General features: G+C 34.6%; 1 protein-coding gene and 1 pseudogene across 1 annotated transcript in view; one reads left to right on the top strand and one right to left on the bottom strand.

Annotated features, from left to right (window-relative positions):
- Nucleotides 1-6396, top strand: part of LOC125838414 (U-box domain-containing protein 4-like) — a 70747-nt pseudogene extending 64351 nt beyond the window's left edge.
- The window catches only part of LOC125838361 (protein TONNEAU 1a-like), a 1213107-nt gene that overhangs the window by 919155 nt on the left and 280752 nt on the right, over nt 1-13200 (bottom strand). The window lies entirely within an intron of this gene.

Below are 13200 nucleotides of genomic sequence, written 5' to 3'. Positions count from 1 at the left end.
TCAGATGCAGTAAACCGTCAATTTCTGAGTAGTCATAAAATGCAGCCCTTTAAGCCTTAGACTGGTGATGAAATATATGATTTTCCTTATGGTCTTTATAGGGTCGTTCTTACCCCTGCACATCATCAGTTGACAGATGATGATGACAAGAACAATCTTTTGAAATAAAATCATTCTATTTTCTTTTCGGGTCATTTTTTCAGTTTTTATTCTCAAATCAGACCTTATTCATTTCAAATTCCTCAAAATCCTGGACTTGTCCAAGTGCAAAAGCTTTACCAGGAACACTCAAGAAGTTGAAGTTGGTCCTACTTGGACATCATAGCTGAGTTGCCTAACCTTGAACAACTAAAGCTCATGTTTGGAGTTTGTTGTGGCGAAGAATGGAATCCAATTGTTACAAGATTTACTTGATTAATGTGTTTGCTAATTCAAAGGATCTCAATTACTGGAAAGCTACAAATGACAATTTTCCTGTCCTTGAACGACTCGTGATTAGAGGTATCTCTCGTTTGAAAGACATACCCATTGAGTTTGCAGATATATATTCACTACAACTTATAAATTTAAGAGGGTTTAATCCCCAACTTGAGGAGTCTGCTGCACGAATTCAACAAGAACAACTAGACCTCTGAAATGAACCTGTGGATGTTCGTCTCATAAAATAACCCTAGTACGTATAACATTATAAGTATTCAACAATTGCTTATAAAACTTAAGGTTATACTTTTCTACTCACACAACATTTTTAGATGATCCTTTTACTGTAAAGAAAAAAATATTGTATACTCTGCTGATATATTGACGGAGTTGACCCTATTGATATTTTTCTGATGGTATCAATATGATGCCATAATATCAAACTCATGAGCACTTAGTTAACAACACATACCTCGTTAAAGAGTTCATAGCACATCACCTTCATATAAGCAACTTTTAATTGTCATGGGATAACATAGTTAGCAATGTAATGTTATGATACATTCTTTACCCATATAAACCGTAGACATGTAAAAAATTCAATCCTACACCCTTGCTTCAAACAGTTTAGGATAATTATAATCTAATACACATTCTAAACAAAAAGTGGCTAGTACAACGCAACAACAACAACAACAACAACGCACCTAGTGTAATCCCACAAGTGGGGTCTGAGGAGGGTAGAGTGTACGCAAACCTTACCCCTACCTCAAGGCCGGCTCAAGTGCAGCAAATCAAAGTATTTACAACGCAAAAAATATAGTGCAATGAAAATTGTAAATAACTAGAGAAGTGAAACTAAACTTATGATGGTGGACACTGTTGAGAAGGTAAGTGTAATTTTGAGCAAGGTTAATTCTTTATTGGATAAATTTCGAAGATTTTTAGCACAAAATGGTTTAGAAGATTGTTAGCCCCATTTTTGATAAAAATGATAATTAAAATAAAATTTGAAGAGAAAACTTACATGTGACTCGTTGGATGTTTTGCCTCAAGGAGCAATTGGAATAGTATTGGCGAAGCCCAAAATTACAAAGGATAGTAAAAATAGATTCAAATTAAAAAATTTAACCAAATGGATTAAAATAAATCAATCTTAGAGAAACAATTGGCTTCTGAAGTTGTTCGAACAAGTCATTAATTCTGGGAAGGGGATAATTATTCTTAATGGAGACTTTATTCACCTGGCAATAGTCAATACACATTTAGGGAGAACTATATATTCTTACGTGCAAAAAGGACTAGGGCACCCCATGGGGAACCATATTTCTACTCTTTTAACTCGGCTGGAGAGGGGGGGAGCCAACATACTATTAGGGGGTTCATCTGAACCTCCTTCGGCAGAAAATAGTGCTATTTATACATGGTTATAATTATCTTTTATGTATATATAGTAGATGTTGAACCCTCTTCATTTAGTATGTCTGTTTACTTCTTTAGATTTTGAACCTATTATTAAAAATCCTACCTCTGCCACTAGGTTGGAGGCCTGGAGCCATCTCTACATATTAGAAAAACTATCTATCTCAAAGTCTATCTCCCTGTCAAAAGGGAAACTGGAACGATCATCGAAAAAGACTTCTGGAAACTCACATACTCCAGGAACTTACTGAAGGGATGGGGTTCCAAGATTAGAATCCTTAACCCAAACTAGATGGTCACGCTAACTCTTAGATATCATCTTTCCGGCCTATAAGATATGAGATGAAAAGACCATTAGGTACGGTAGAATTGTCCTTCCACTCTAAGACTGACTCGTTAGGAAATTGAAACTTTACAACGTTAGTTCTATAGTCAACTAAGGCATAGCATGAATGTAACTAGTCCATGCTTATAATAATATCGAAGTCTACCATATTTAACTCTACAAGATCAGATGTGGTATCCTTATGAAGGACTAAAATAGTGCAACTCTTATATATTTGTCTAGCCAAAACTAACTATCCAAATGGAGTAGAAACAAAAAAGGGTTCTAAGAGTTCATTAGGACTGAAACCAAAATTTACATCAACATAAGGAGTCACAAAAGACAAGGTATCATCGGGGTCTAACAAAGCATAATGGGCAAAAATTGTAACATATAAGTAACAACACCGGGAGAATTCTCCTGAACTTGATGAGAAGACAAGGCATAAAAGTGGTTTTGACTATCATTTGCACCAGAAGTGGTGCCTTTCCGAAAGTTTTGGCCTGCTGGAGCTAATGATGTAGTAGACTGAGTTATTTTCCCTTCATTGCCTTGTCTTTTAGAATGGCAATCCTTGAGTATATGACCTATCTAACCACACATGTAGCACCCATCCTTACCATAAACTCACTCACTGGGGTGATTCTTTCCACACTTACTGCATTCCGGGTAACGAGTGTATCCCTAGGCAATACTGACCTGTGATAGCCAAACTCCCTCCCCCTATGATCATTCAAAGGTTTGGGTGCATGTGAACTAACTAAAGACGGAGCTGGTCCAGATGACCTCCATTGAAAAGATGATTGATTCCCATTTTCAGTCCTCTGTTAGTTAGACTCATGGTTTGATGTTTTAGCCCTCTTATTTCAAAACTCTTCCCTATCTTTCAATTTACCCTCTTTAACCTACTACACATGGATCATTAGTCTGGCTATATCCATTTCCCAAATCAACATCACTGCCTTACCTTCCTTGCTCGAAAGTTACGAGAATATTTATACAAATAAGCTCATCGTGTTCCTCATATCAACTACCATCTTCAGAGCATAGAATGAAAAGTAAGTGAACTTAAGGCTATACTCTTGTACACTTACAGAATCCTACTTCAGGTTGATGAACTCTCTTACCTTTGCCTCCCTTAACTCTCGAGGAAAGAAATGCCCTATTAAGGCATCTTCAAACACTCTCCAATAAAGGAATGGTGCATTCTCACCCCTATTCTTCTTCCGCTGATCATACCATATCTTTGAAACATCCTTAAGCTTCTAAGAAACCAACTCAACACTCGCTGCATCACCAACATGCATCATCTGGAAGATCTTTAGAATCTCATCACCAAAACTATATGGATCCTCATTCAGGTTTGACCTTGTGAACTCAAATAGATTCATCCTAAAAAAATCACGAATCCTGGAAGCGTCGGGAACACCTGAGGATCCCGCAGGGGCTTCTCCTTGACGGTCAACAGGAGTAATCGTAGCCTGAGCCGACATATGGATGGCGTTGAGAAACTCAACATTAGTAACATCAGCTTGAGGTGGCTGCACAACAGGTGCATTTGGATCTCTTGGTCCAACGGGAAATTGCAGTACCTGAGGGTTTTCATCCTTCCTAGCGGGACGTCCTTTGCTTCTGGTTTGCATCATATGACCAATGAATCTTCGTAGAGGCATGATCTGAAATAACACATAAACACAAATTAGAAGAGGTAAATAGAGTTAAGCTTTATCACACAAACAACAATATGAAAGAAGGGAAATATTTCCTAAACAGCCTGTCTTCTCCTCCTTATTAGTGTAGTTCGCTTTACACCCATAAAAATGGCTCTACTAGATGCGGTTTTTCAAACATCCTAGGACACTTTAACGTAGGGATTTGATACCAAGTTTTTTCATGACTAGGTCTACTCCGTGGCGGAGACACTATACGTGGAACCACAAGTGATCCCAACCCTTGACATAACATATCTTGGAAAGTCATGTGAAAACTGAAGCGGAGGCTGAAACATATTTAAATGAATAACTAGTTCAACATCAATCTAAATGAGGAAATAAAAGACATAGCAACATTCACGAGGGAAGAAAAGCAATTGATCAGGAAGGAGGGATTCTTGTTCTTGTTGAGGTTGTTGAGCTCGGTTCCGCAAGAAGTAAGGAGAATGCAACAACCACTTTGTTTCAATTATGCACTAACAGTAGAAGGTTCTGCAACATGGTTCTCCAGGAAGGAGTTGTATTGCCGTTAGTGGCATTGTCACAGTCTGGCACTCCAAAAGAGCCAGATAAAAGGTAGGATGATTTTGCAGAAACCTCACACATTCCTTTATATTCTAAATCAAGTATTCTTAGCTACTTGAGAAACCAATGGCATGGTAATACAAGGAGGGGCTGATTTATACACTGGACAGTGAAAACATATTTTTTTTCAAGATAACTGATTAAATAGTGCATGCAAATTTGATATTCAAAGTTATTTATGTAGAGGATTCAACTTATTGAAATAGTGTAATATTTGTGAGCTGAAATAGAAGAATGATTTTACCGAGGCTTTCATGGGTCCATCCCCCGATAACATTGTATGTGAGTGTGAAAAGCTTATTATACATGTATCAAGTGTCTAATTGCATCACTTATCAACGTTGTATGTGAATGGAGGTGAGATTGAATGAGATATTTTATTTAGAATCAGAAGAGTTTAGTAGCGATATATTTTGATTGTTGAAACAAATAGCCAAATGAAATTTTCTCTAATCATTAGTTCCTAAAGAAAATAATTTGGTTTTACACAGTTCACACACTTGTTGCAAATTTTTAGAAAAATCCAAATTATGAACCACTATTTTTTTTTTGGGATGAAGAAAGTATTAATTTGTGTTTTGATGGTTTGTCATGTGTTTGGACTAGAAAAGCAGTAAATTTCACATTTTGTATTATGAAGACAATATCATACCTTGCTTGACTTTTCCACTTTCCTTCTTCTTTTGATAATAAAATTCATAATTAACTTTTTGAGTGTTAAGTAACTTTCATTAAAATTTCCACAACACTAATACTTTTAGGTGCAAGAAAAGGGATATTTGGAGGTACACTCCATCAATAACTTGGTGATTTTGCCTTAAATATGTCTCACGCGACCAAAAACTAGATTAATCAACAGTCTAATGTGTGGACATAAAAAGCGAATGAAAAATAAAAAAAGGACTCGTACAAGGACTTGGAAATTTCCAAACGACCTAAGAATTGGTAGTTTTCTAAGAAGATTATCAGAAAAATAAAAGAAAATCTAAAGCAAGGAAGTTTACATAATTTGCTTATACAGTTTTAAGGTAGTGTTAGAGGTGAACAATATTGACACGGATTTTAATTCTTTTGTTCAAATTTGCTTGTCATCAAAGTAAAATTACTTAAGACATAATGATATACCCTTCAAACAAAAATCCCCAAGGAAGAGTTTGATTTCATCAAGTATAAACCAAAGAGAAGGATCTCTATCCCATCCCCGTTCCTCGTTGGATGATTCTTTACCTGCAGTTACTAATAATATGCTTGCTCTGGATGTTGAAAGGATATCTATTAAGAGTTCTAAAGAACAAATGGCCCACTCTGGGAGATAAACTTTGCTGCTACACTTTTTAGCCTTTCATCGATTGAGGATTGCAAGATGAAGATAGGGAGGGCTGGAGTATTCAAACCTCTTATGGATTTATTGGAAAATGGAACTCCTAGGGGAAAGAATGATGCAACAACAACTTTGTTTAACTGTCAATACTATGAAAACAAGGCTCGCGTCGTGCAGGCTGGTGCTGTTATGTTTCTGGTAGAGTTGATGGACCCTGCTGCTGGGATGGTTGACAAGGTTGTTGCTGTTTTATCAAACCTCGCAACAATTCACGTGGGAAGAAAAGCAATTGGTTAGGAAGAAGGGATTCCTATTTTGGTTGAGGCTCGGATCTGCAAGAGGTAAGGAGAATGCAACAGCCACTTTGTTGCAATTATGCACTAACAGTAGCAAGTTCTGCAACATGGTTCTCCACGAAGGAGCTGTACCTCTGTTAGTGGCATTGGCACAGTCTGGCACCCCAAGAACCAGAGAAAAGGTAGGATGATTTTGCAGAAACCTCACTTTCCTTTCTAATCTAATCCACGTATTCTAACCACATACATATGCAGGCTCAGCTACTTCTTAGATACTTCAGAAACCAACGTCATGGTAATGCAGGGAGGGGCTAATTGGACAGTGAACACATATTATTCTCAAGGTAATTGATTAAATGATGTGTGTAAATTTGATATTTAGAGTTATTTATGTAGAGGATTCAACTTATTGAAATATTCTACTATTTGTGATCTGAGATAGAAGAATAATTCATAGAGGGTCTTATGAGTCCATCCCCCCAATAACACTGTATGTGAATGTGGAAAAACTTATTATACGCGCAAGAAGTGTCTTATTGCATCAGTTATAATCATTGTATGTGAATGAGGTGAGATTGGATGAGCTATTTTATTCAGAATCACAAGTGTTTAGTAGCGAACATACCTTTTGTTGTTACTGATTTGGTCTTGTACTAAGTTTTCTTGCAGTGTTGATTCCTTTGCTTTGAATGACTCCTTTTTGTAGTTTGCTATGCCATAAACTTCTGACAGAGTGGCTGGAACAGTAGTAGCTATTGTAGCACCATCATAATAATATTAGTAGTATAAAGACATATTATCTGCCATAGTTTCTTAGATTGTTGGAAAATATAAATAGATGGGGAAAATATAATATCAAAATAATAATACAAGAATTAGGACAAATACTACTACAATAATATTCTTAAGTAATATATATTTATATAATACTTGAGTCATGCTAGGCACTGTCTTTATTTTAGCAGTGTAAAATGTTTCCTCAGGATTAAGCAAGCCTTCTCTAAATTAATTAGAGGATAGAGGAATCAACAAAATATAAATACTACAAAACTAGCAAGACTATTGAAAGAAAGTGTTTGAAAGAAAAGTGTTTTCTATTTTTCTTTGGTAATATGTTCTCACTTTTTTCATGCTTAATGAAGTAACAATTGATCTTTATATAGAGAAGATTAGGAGATTACTTTGGTACAAAGAAGGTAACCAAGTAAATTAATACTTTGGCACCAAGTAGAGCAATACTTGGTCACCAAGTTGGATGACAAAGTAGTACAAAGATCACATGTTAAATGTTTTGCTTTGGCTCAAAGTAACTAAATCTGTTGAAATAATTATAATATTGCTAACAAATTTGACATTTAGAGTTAATTTATGCAGAGGATTCAATTTACTGAAATATTCTACTATTTGTGATCTGATATAGAAGAATGATTCACGGAGGCTCTTATGAGTCCATCCCCCCGATAACATTGTATGTGAATGTGGAAAAACTTATTATACGCGTAACAAGTGTCTTATTGCATCAGTTATAATCATTGTATGTGAATGAGGCGAGATAGGATGAGCTATTTTATTCAGAATCACAAGTGTTTATTAGCGATATATTTTGATTGTTGACACAAAAAGCCAAATGAACTTTCCTCTAATCATTAGTTCCAAAAGAAAAACAAATTGGCTTTACACTATTAAAACAGTTGCTGCAAATTATCAGAAAAATCCATATTGTGAACTACTCTCTTTTTTGGATGAAAAATGTATTGTTGTGTTTTGATTGTTTTTCATGTGTTTGGACAAGAAAAATACTAGTAAATTTCACATTTTGTAAACTTTGGAATTTTAGTTGATGATTTGATATGAAGACAACTTTTCCATTTTCCTTATTCTTTTAATAATAAAATTCCTAATAAATTTATTCCAATATGAAAATTCTATGTGAAAGGGATTTGTGTGTTACGTAATTTTCATTGAAATTTCCACACGTTTAATACTTTTAGGTATAAGAAAAAAGATATTTGGTTTGACACTCCATCAAAAACTTGGTATTTCTACCTTAAATATGTTTCACATGGCGAAAAATCTAAGATTAATCAGCCCTATAAATAATGTAGATATTAAAAATTGAATTTTAAAAAAACTTGTACAAGGACTTGGAAAATTCCAAACCTAAGTATTTTCCTTAGAAGATTATCAGAAAATAAAAGAAAATCCAAAGCAAGGAGTTTCACCTAATTTGATTATTCCTAAACTGCAAGAATTTAAGTAAGCCTAAACTCAAATTTTAAACGTGGAGGTCAAACAGGTAGAATTAATTAAACTATAGGCTTATATTGAATTGCGAATTGGTACTCTAAGTTATTATCTCATACATTATATTAACAAAGAAAACTAAACCTTAATTTGTCTCCTAATGCAGAAACTGAATATGAAAAATCTAAACAAGCAAAATAAAATTCATCGCTTAATACGATTACTAAACAATATTTGGAAAAAAATAAACGAGAAGAGCAATTACACCACTCTAACTTGCAATCGAAGCAGGAAAAAGCTACAGTTTTAGGATGTGTTTGGCATGACAGAAAATGTTTTCCATGAAAAATATTTTCCTAGAAAATGTTTTCTAGGAAAACAATTAGTTTTTTAACTTATTTTCTCATTGTTGGTGAATAGGAAATATTTTTTTAATGTTTATTTGGTGAATGAAAAATATTTATTAAAAAGTACATTAAGAAAAATAATATATGACCCGGTAGCGTAAAAAAATGAAAATTTAAAAATTCAATTTATTTTTAAAATAAAAATAAAAATTGGCATAGGGTGGGGGTTGGGGGATGGCTGGGGTAGGGGTAGGGGGATAGGGGGAATGGATAGCATAAAAATTGAAAATTTAAAATATTTTTCAAAAATATTTTTTAAAAAACTTTTTTTGATAGGGTGGTGGGTGGATAGGGGGTGGGATGGGGTGGGGTAGGGGGTAGGGATGGTGGTGGTGGTGGTGGGGGCTTGCGTAAAAATTAAAACAAAAATTAATTTTAAATATTTTTCAAAAGCAATTACATGTCTATTTTGAAGCGAAGCCTAGCTTTTTCTATCCTATTAAATGTTTATTTTGATTATTCAGACATGTTTGTTGTATTGAATAGTTGTATTCGAATTTAGATGTTCTTGTATTGATGATTCTAGGTTTTAAGTATTTTTAGTTTCTTCCACACTTAATATCTATTTTTATGAAAGTTGATTTTAAGACTTATTTCGTTATTATTTTACTTCTTCCGTTTTATTATTTATAATTCTTTGGGGTGAAAGATTGACTTACCTATTGGTGGGTTTGTGTAGGTGTCATTGTGATCTTGGATTTTGGACTGTGACATCAATCTCATAATTGAAATTTGAGGAGGGTATATATATATATATATATATATATAGTTGTATTCGATTTTAGATGTTCTTGTATTGATGATTCTAGGTTTTATGTATTTTTAGTTTCTTCCACACTTAATATCTATTTTTATGAAAGTTGATTTTAAGACTTATTTCGTTATTTTTTCACTTCTTCCGTTTTATTATTTATAATTCTTTGGGGTGAAAGATTGACTTACCTATTGGTGGGTTTGTGTAGGTGTCATCGTGATCTTGGATTTTGGACTGTGACATCAATCTCATAATTGAAATTTGAGGAGGGTATATATATATATATATATATATATATATATATATGTGCGCGCACACACACTAGTTTGATATCATAAAAGATCCAAAAATAATTTTTTTCAGTATCTAATAAATAATAAGTATAGTGAAATAAGAAAAATTGAATAAATATACCTCATACCTCATAGACATTCAGTCATATATTGTCACGATCTGAGCCTACACCCTGGACGTGGCCGACACTCGAGAATCATTACCGGTCCCCAAACGAACCCTCATCCTGGCTTACTACAAGCGGAAAACTAACTCAAGCAAAAATGGGAACTCCAAAGCATAAATAAACTTTAAAAACTCAATTTGAACTCAACTCCAATAACTATCTGAAAATAATTTAACAAGTTATAGTTAATTGTCTCATGACCTCAAAACATCTCAACAACAAAAGAAATAATGAAGACTCCTCGACCCTTAAACTATCTATGAATCCTCTAGAACTCAGATAGGTGCCAGGACAGAACCCCTAACAACTTAACAAAACAAGAAGTAAATGTGAAGCCTTCTGCAAGCAAGGAGGCTCACTCAAGCTAGCTAGAATGCTAATGGTCTCAACAAAGCGCCTGTTGATGACCCTAAACACCTGTATCTGCATCATAAAATGATACAGTCCGAATGGCGTTAGTACATTGAATGTATGAGCATGTAAGGGGAAAACTGAACATACAAATATAGTTGAACTGATAGAAAGGGAAGACACACTCACCTCAACTCAACTCAACTCAATATGAAAGAAGTGATAATAAAATGCAATATATAAAGCTTTTAAAACAACAAATAATAACTCAAGATTTATAAAAATATAATAATAAACTCTTTATTCTTATTTAGGAGATTCTCTAACCGACAATCATCACTATGAGCTATGTGATGATACATGTCACTCCCCGAGCCTACACCCTGGACGTAACTGGCACTCGAAAGCCATTGTTGGTTCCCAAGCGAACCCTTGGCTTGGCTCACTAATCAGCGGAAGACATTAGTCAAGCAAAATGGAAACTCATGATGCAAAAGTAACTTTAAAAACTTAGCTTAAATTCAACTACAATAATTGTTTAAAAATAATTTAACAAGTATTAGTTAAATGCCTCATGAACTCAAAATATTACAACAACAAAAGGAATAATGATAGACTCCTCGACTTTTAAACTATCTATGAAGCCTCTACTATTACAGAAGGATTATCGGGACAAGACCCTCGACATCCTAACAACTGAAAATAAAAGTGGAACCCTCCCGAAGCAAGAAGGCTCACCAAAGTTAAATAAAACTGCAAGTGGTATCAACGGAGTGTCTGTTGATGACCCTGAATACTTGTATATGCATTAAAACATGCAGGCCAAATGATGTTAGTACATGGAATGTACGAGTATATAAGGGGAATTCTAAAGCATAATCATAATCTTGAACTCATAGAAAATAAATATGCTTACCTCTTCTCAAACTCACTCAACTCAACTCAAACTCCACTCAAGGATAGGATACTCAACTCAAGGATAAGATACTCAACTCAAAGGTAAGATACTCAACTCAAAGGTAAGATACTCAACTCGAAGATACTCGGCTCAAGATACTCAACTCAAAGGTACTCAACTCAAGATACTCAATAATAAAGCAACAATAAAGATGCAATATATGGAAAGCTTTTAAAATAGTAGATAATAACTCAATTGTATGTAAACATACAATAATAACTCAATTTTATATAAAAATACAATGATAACTCTTATTTGGGAGATTCACTAACTGACAACCATCACGATGAGATATGTGATGATACATCGTCTCGCCCACACTGTTAGATTTGTTCTATACTTGCCAGATTATAAGACATAATCAACTAAGTGGATTCACTAAGTTATGCTCAAAAGGCAATAAGGAATCATCTAAAAAGTATGACTCTTTACCCATGTTGGCATACATGGTTTATGAGGACTTTGAGTTGTGTGAACTCGTCCCCATATCGGTGCTCAATACTGCTCCCAATAATATAACTCATGCTCATATGTTTAAAAACATTTCCTCATCCTCAAACTTTGAGATTATTAGTCAAAAGGTTATCTTAAAAGAGATAGTGCTCAAAACTCCTGATGAACTCATTTAGAAATCGAAGTTTCCTCTAATTTTAAATGTAAAAACATTTACTCTTGTAAATACTTAGTTCCCTTATATACATGTTAAAAAAATGAAACTCGACTCTTCTCATCCTCATACTCATTTACTTAGGTCTTTAAAAAGATTATAAATAATTGTAAAAGACTTCTCAAAATAGGGTTCATGCCGAATTATGGATGTGAATGACTCAATTCAAGGGTTTCAATAACCATATATAGAACTCAATACTCAGAACTCGGTAACTCAAGAACTTAAGGACTCAATGATACTACTCATCTCAAGAATGCCTAACTCATAGGGTTCATGCGAAATTATGGGCATGACCAACTCAACTCAAGGACCTCTATGTATAACATATGGTAATCCCATAATTATGAAACATAGTTTCAAAAGGGTTAGGAACTCAATACTCAAGAACTTAGAACTCGAAGATACTCCTTCTCTCAAGAACACTCCATTCATAAAGTTTATGCAGAATTTTGGACATGAACAAATCGACTCAAGGGCCTAAATGACAATATAGAACTCATGTGTACAAATCTTCTCATTCTCATACTTACTTCCTCAAAACATAGCTCAAAGCGATAGTTGATCTCAAAGGGATTCAAAATTTGACTCAAAGACTTTCTTGAACTCTCCTCTTAACTTTACCTTGAATTTGTAATGTGAATTCAAGAGTTATGATTAGGATATACATGATATCTCAAGGATTTATGAAGGTTTAAATAGTTAGGATTAAGAAGGGAATGAAAGCTAGATTCAAAGGAACTAGTACGGATTAAGAACGGAGAAGAAGGTGGCCTGATGCTCCAGGCCCAGGGGTGGAGCATCGCGCCAGGCCTACAACTACTAGAGGTCAATTTTGGCGCACTGCTAGTGCCCTACACTAGCCCTCCTGGCACATCTGGGGCGCTCCGCCCCAACCCTTTTCCAGAACAATCCGACAAATTTTCTGTTAGATTTTTAGGGCCTAATTCACCTAGAATCAATTAGTTCCTTCCAAACTTCCTTTGATTCATTAACTCAACACAAGAAAATGAAAAACTACTCGAAATCCCTCAAGAATTACACTCATTCGCAAGATCCTCACCTTAAGAACTTAACAAGGATCCAATAACAAAGAATGAAGCTAAAACCTCAAGAACCTTCAAGAACTCAAATCATTCAACCTCAAGAAAGAATTTACGGATAAAAATAACATGATTGACGTGTGGGTGAACGAACCCAGCACTATGAGAACTTACATACCTTAAAGATCTAGGTTCTTGGAGAAATCTTGGATGAACTCTTGGAACCTTGAACTTT

This window comes from Solanum verrucosum, unplaced genomic scaffold, assembly GCF_900185275.1.
Source record: "Solanum verrucosum unplaced genomic scaffold, falcon-dt-bn FXZP01000150.1, whole genome shotgun sequence".
Lineage (NCBI taxonomy): Eukaryota > Viridiplantae > Streptophyta > Magnoliopsida > Solanales > Solanaceae > Solanum > Solanum verrucosum.
Note: the sequence above shows the minus strand (reverse complement) of the source record. Positions and strands in the feature narration are given on the sequence as shown.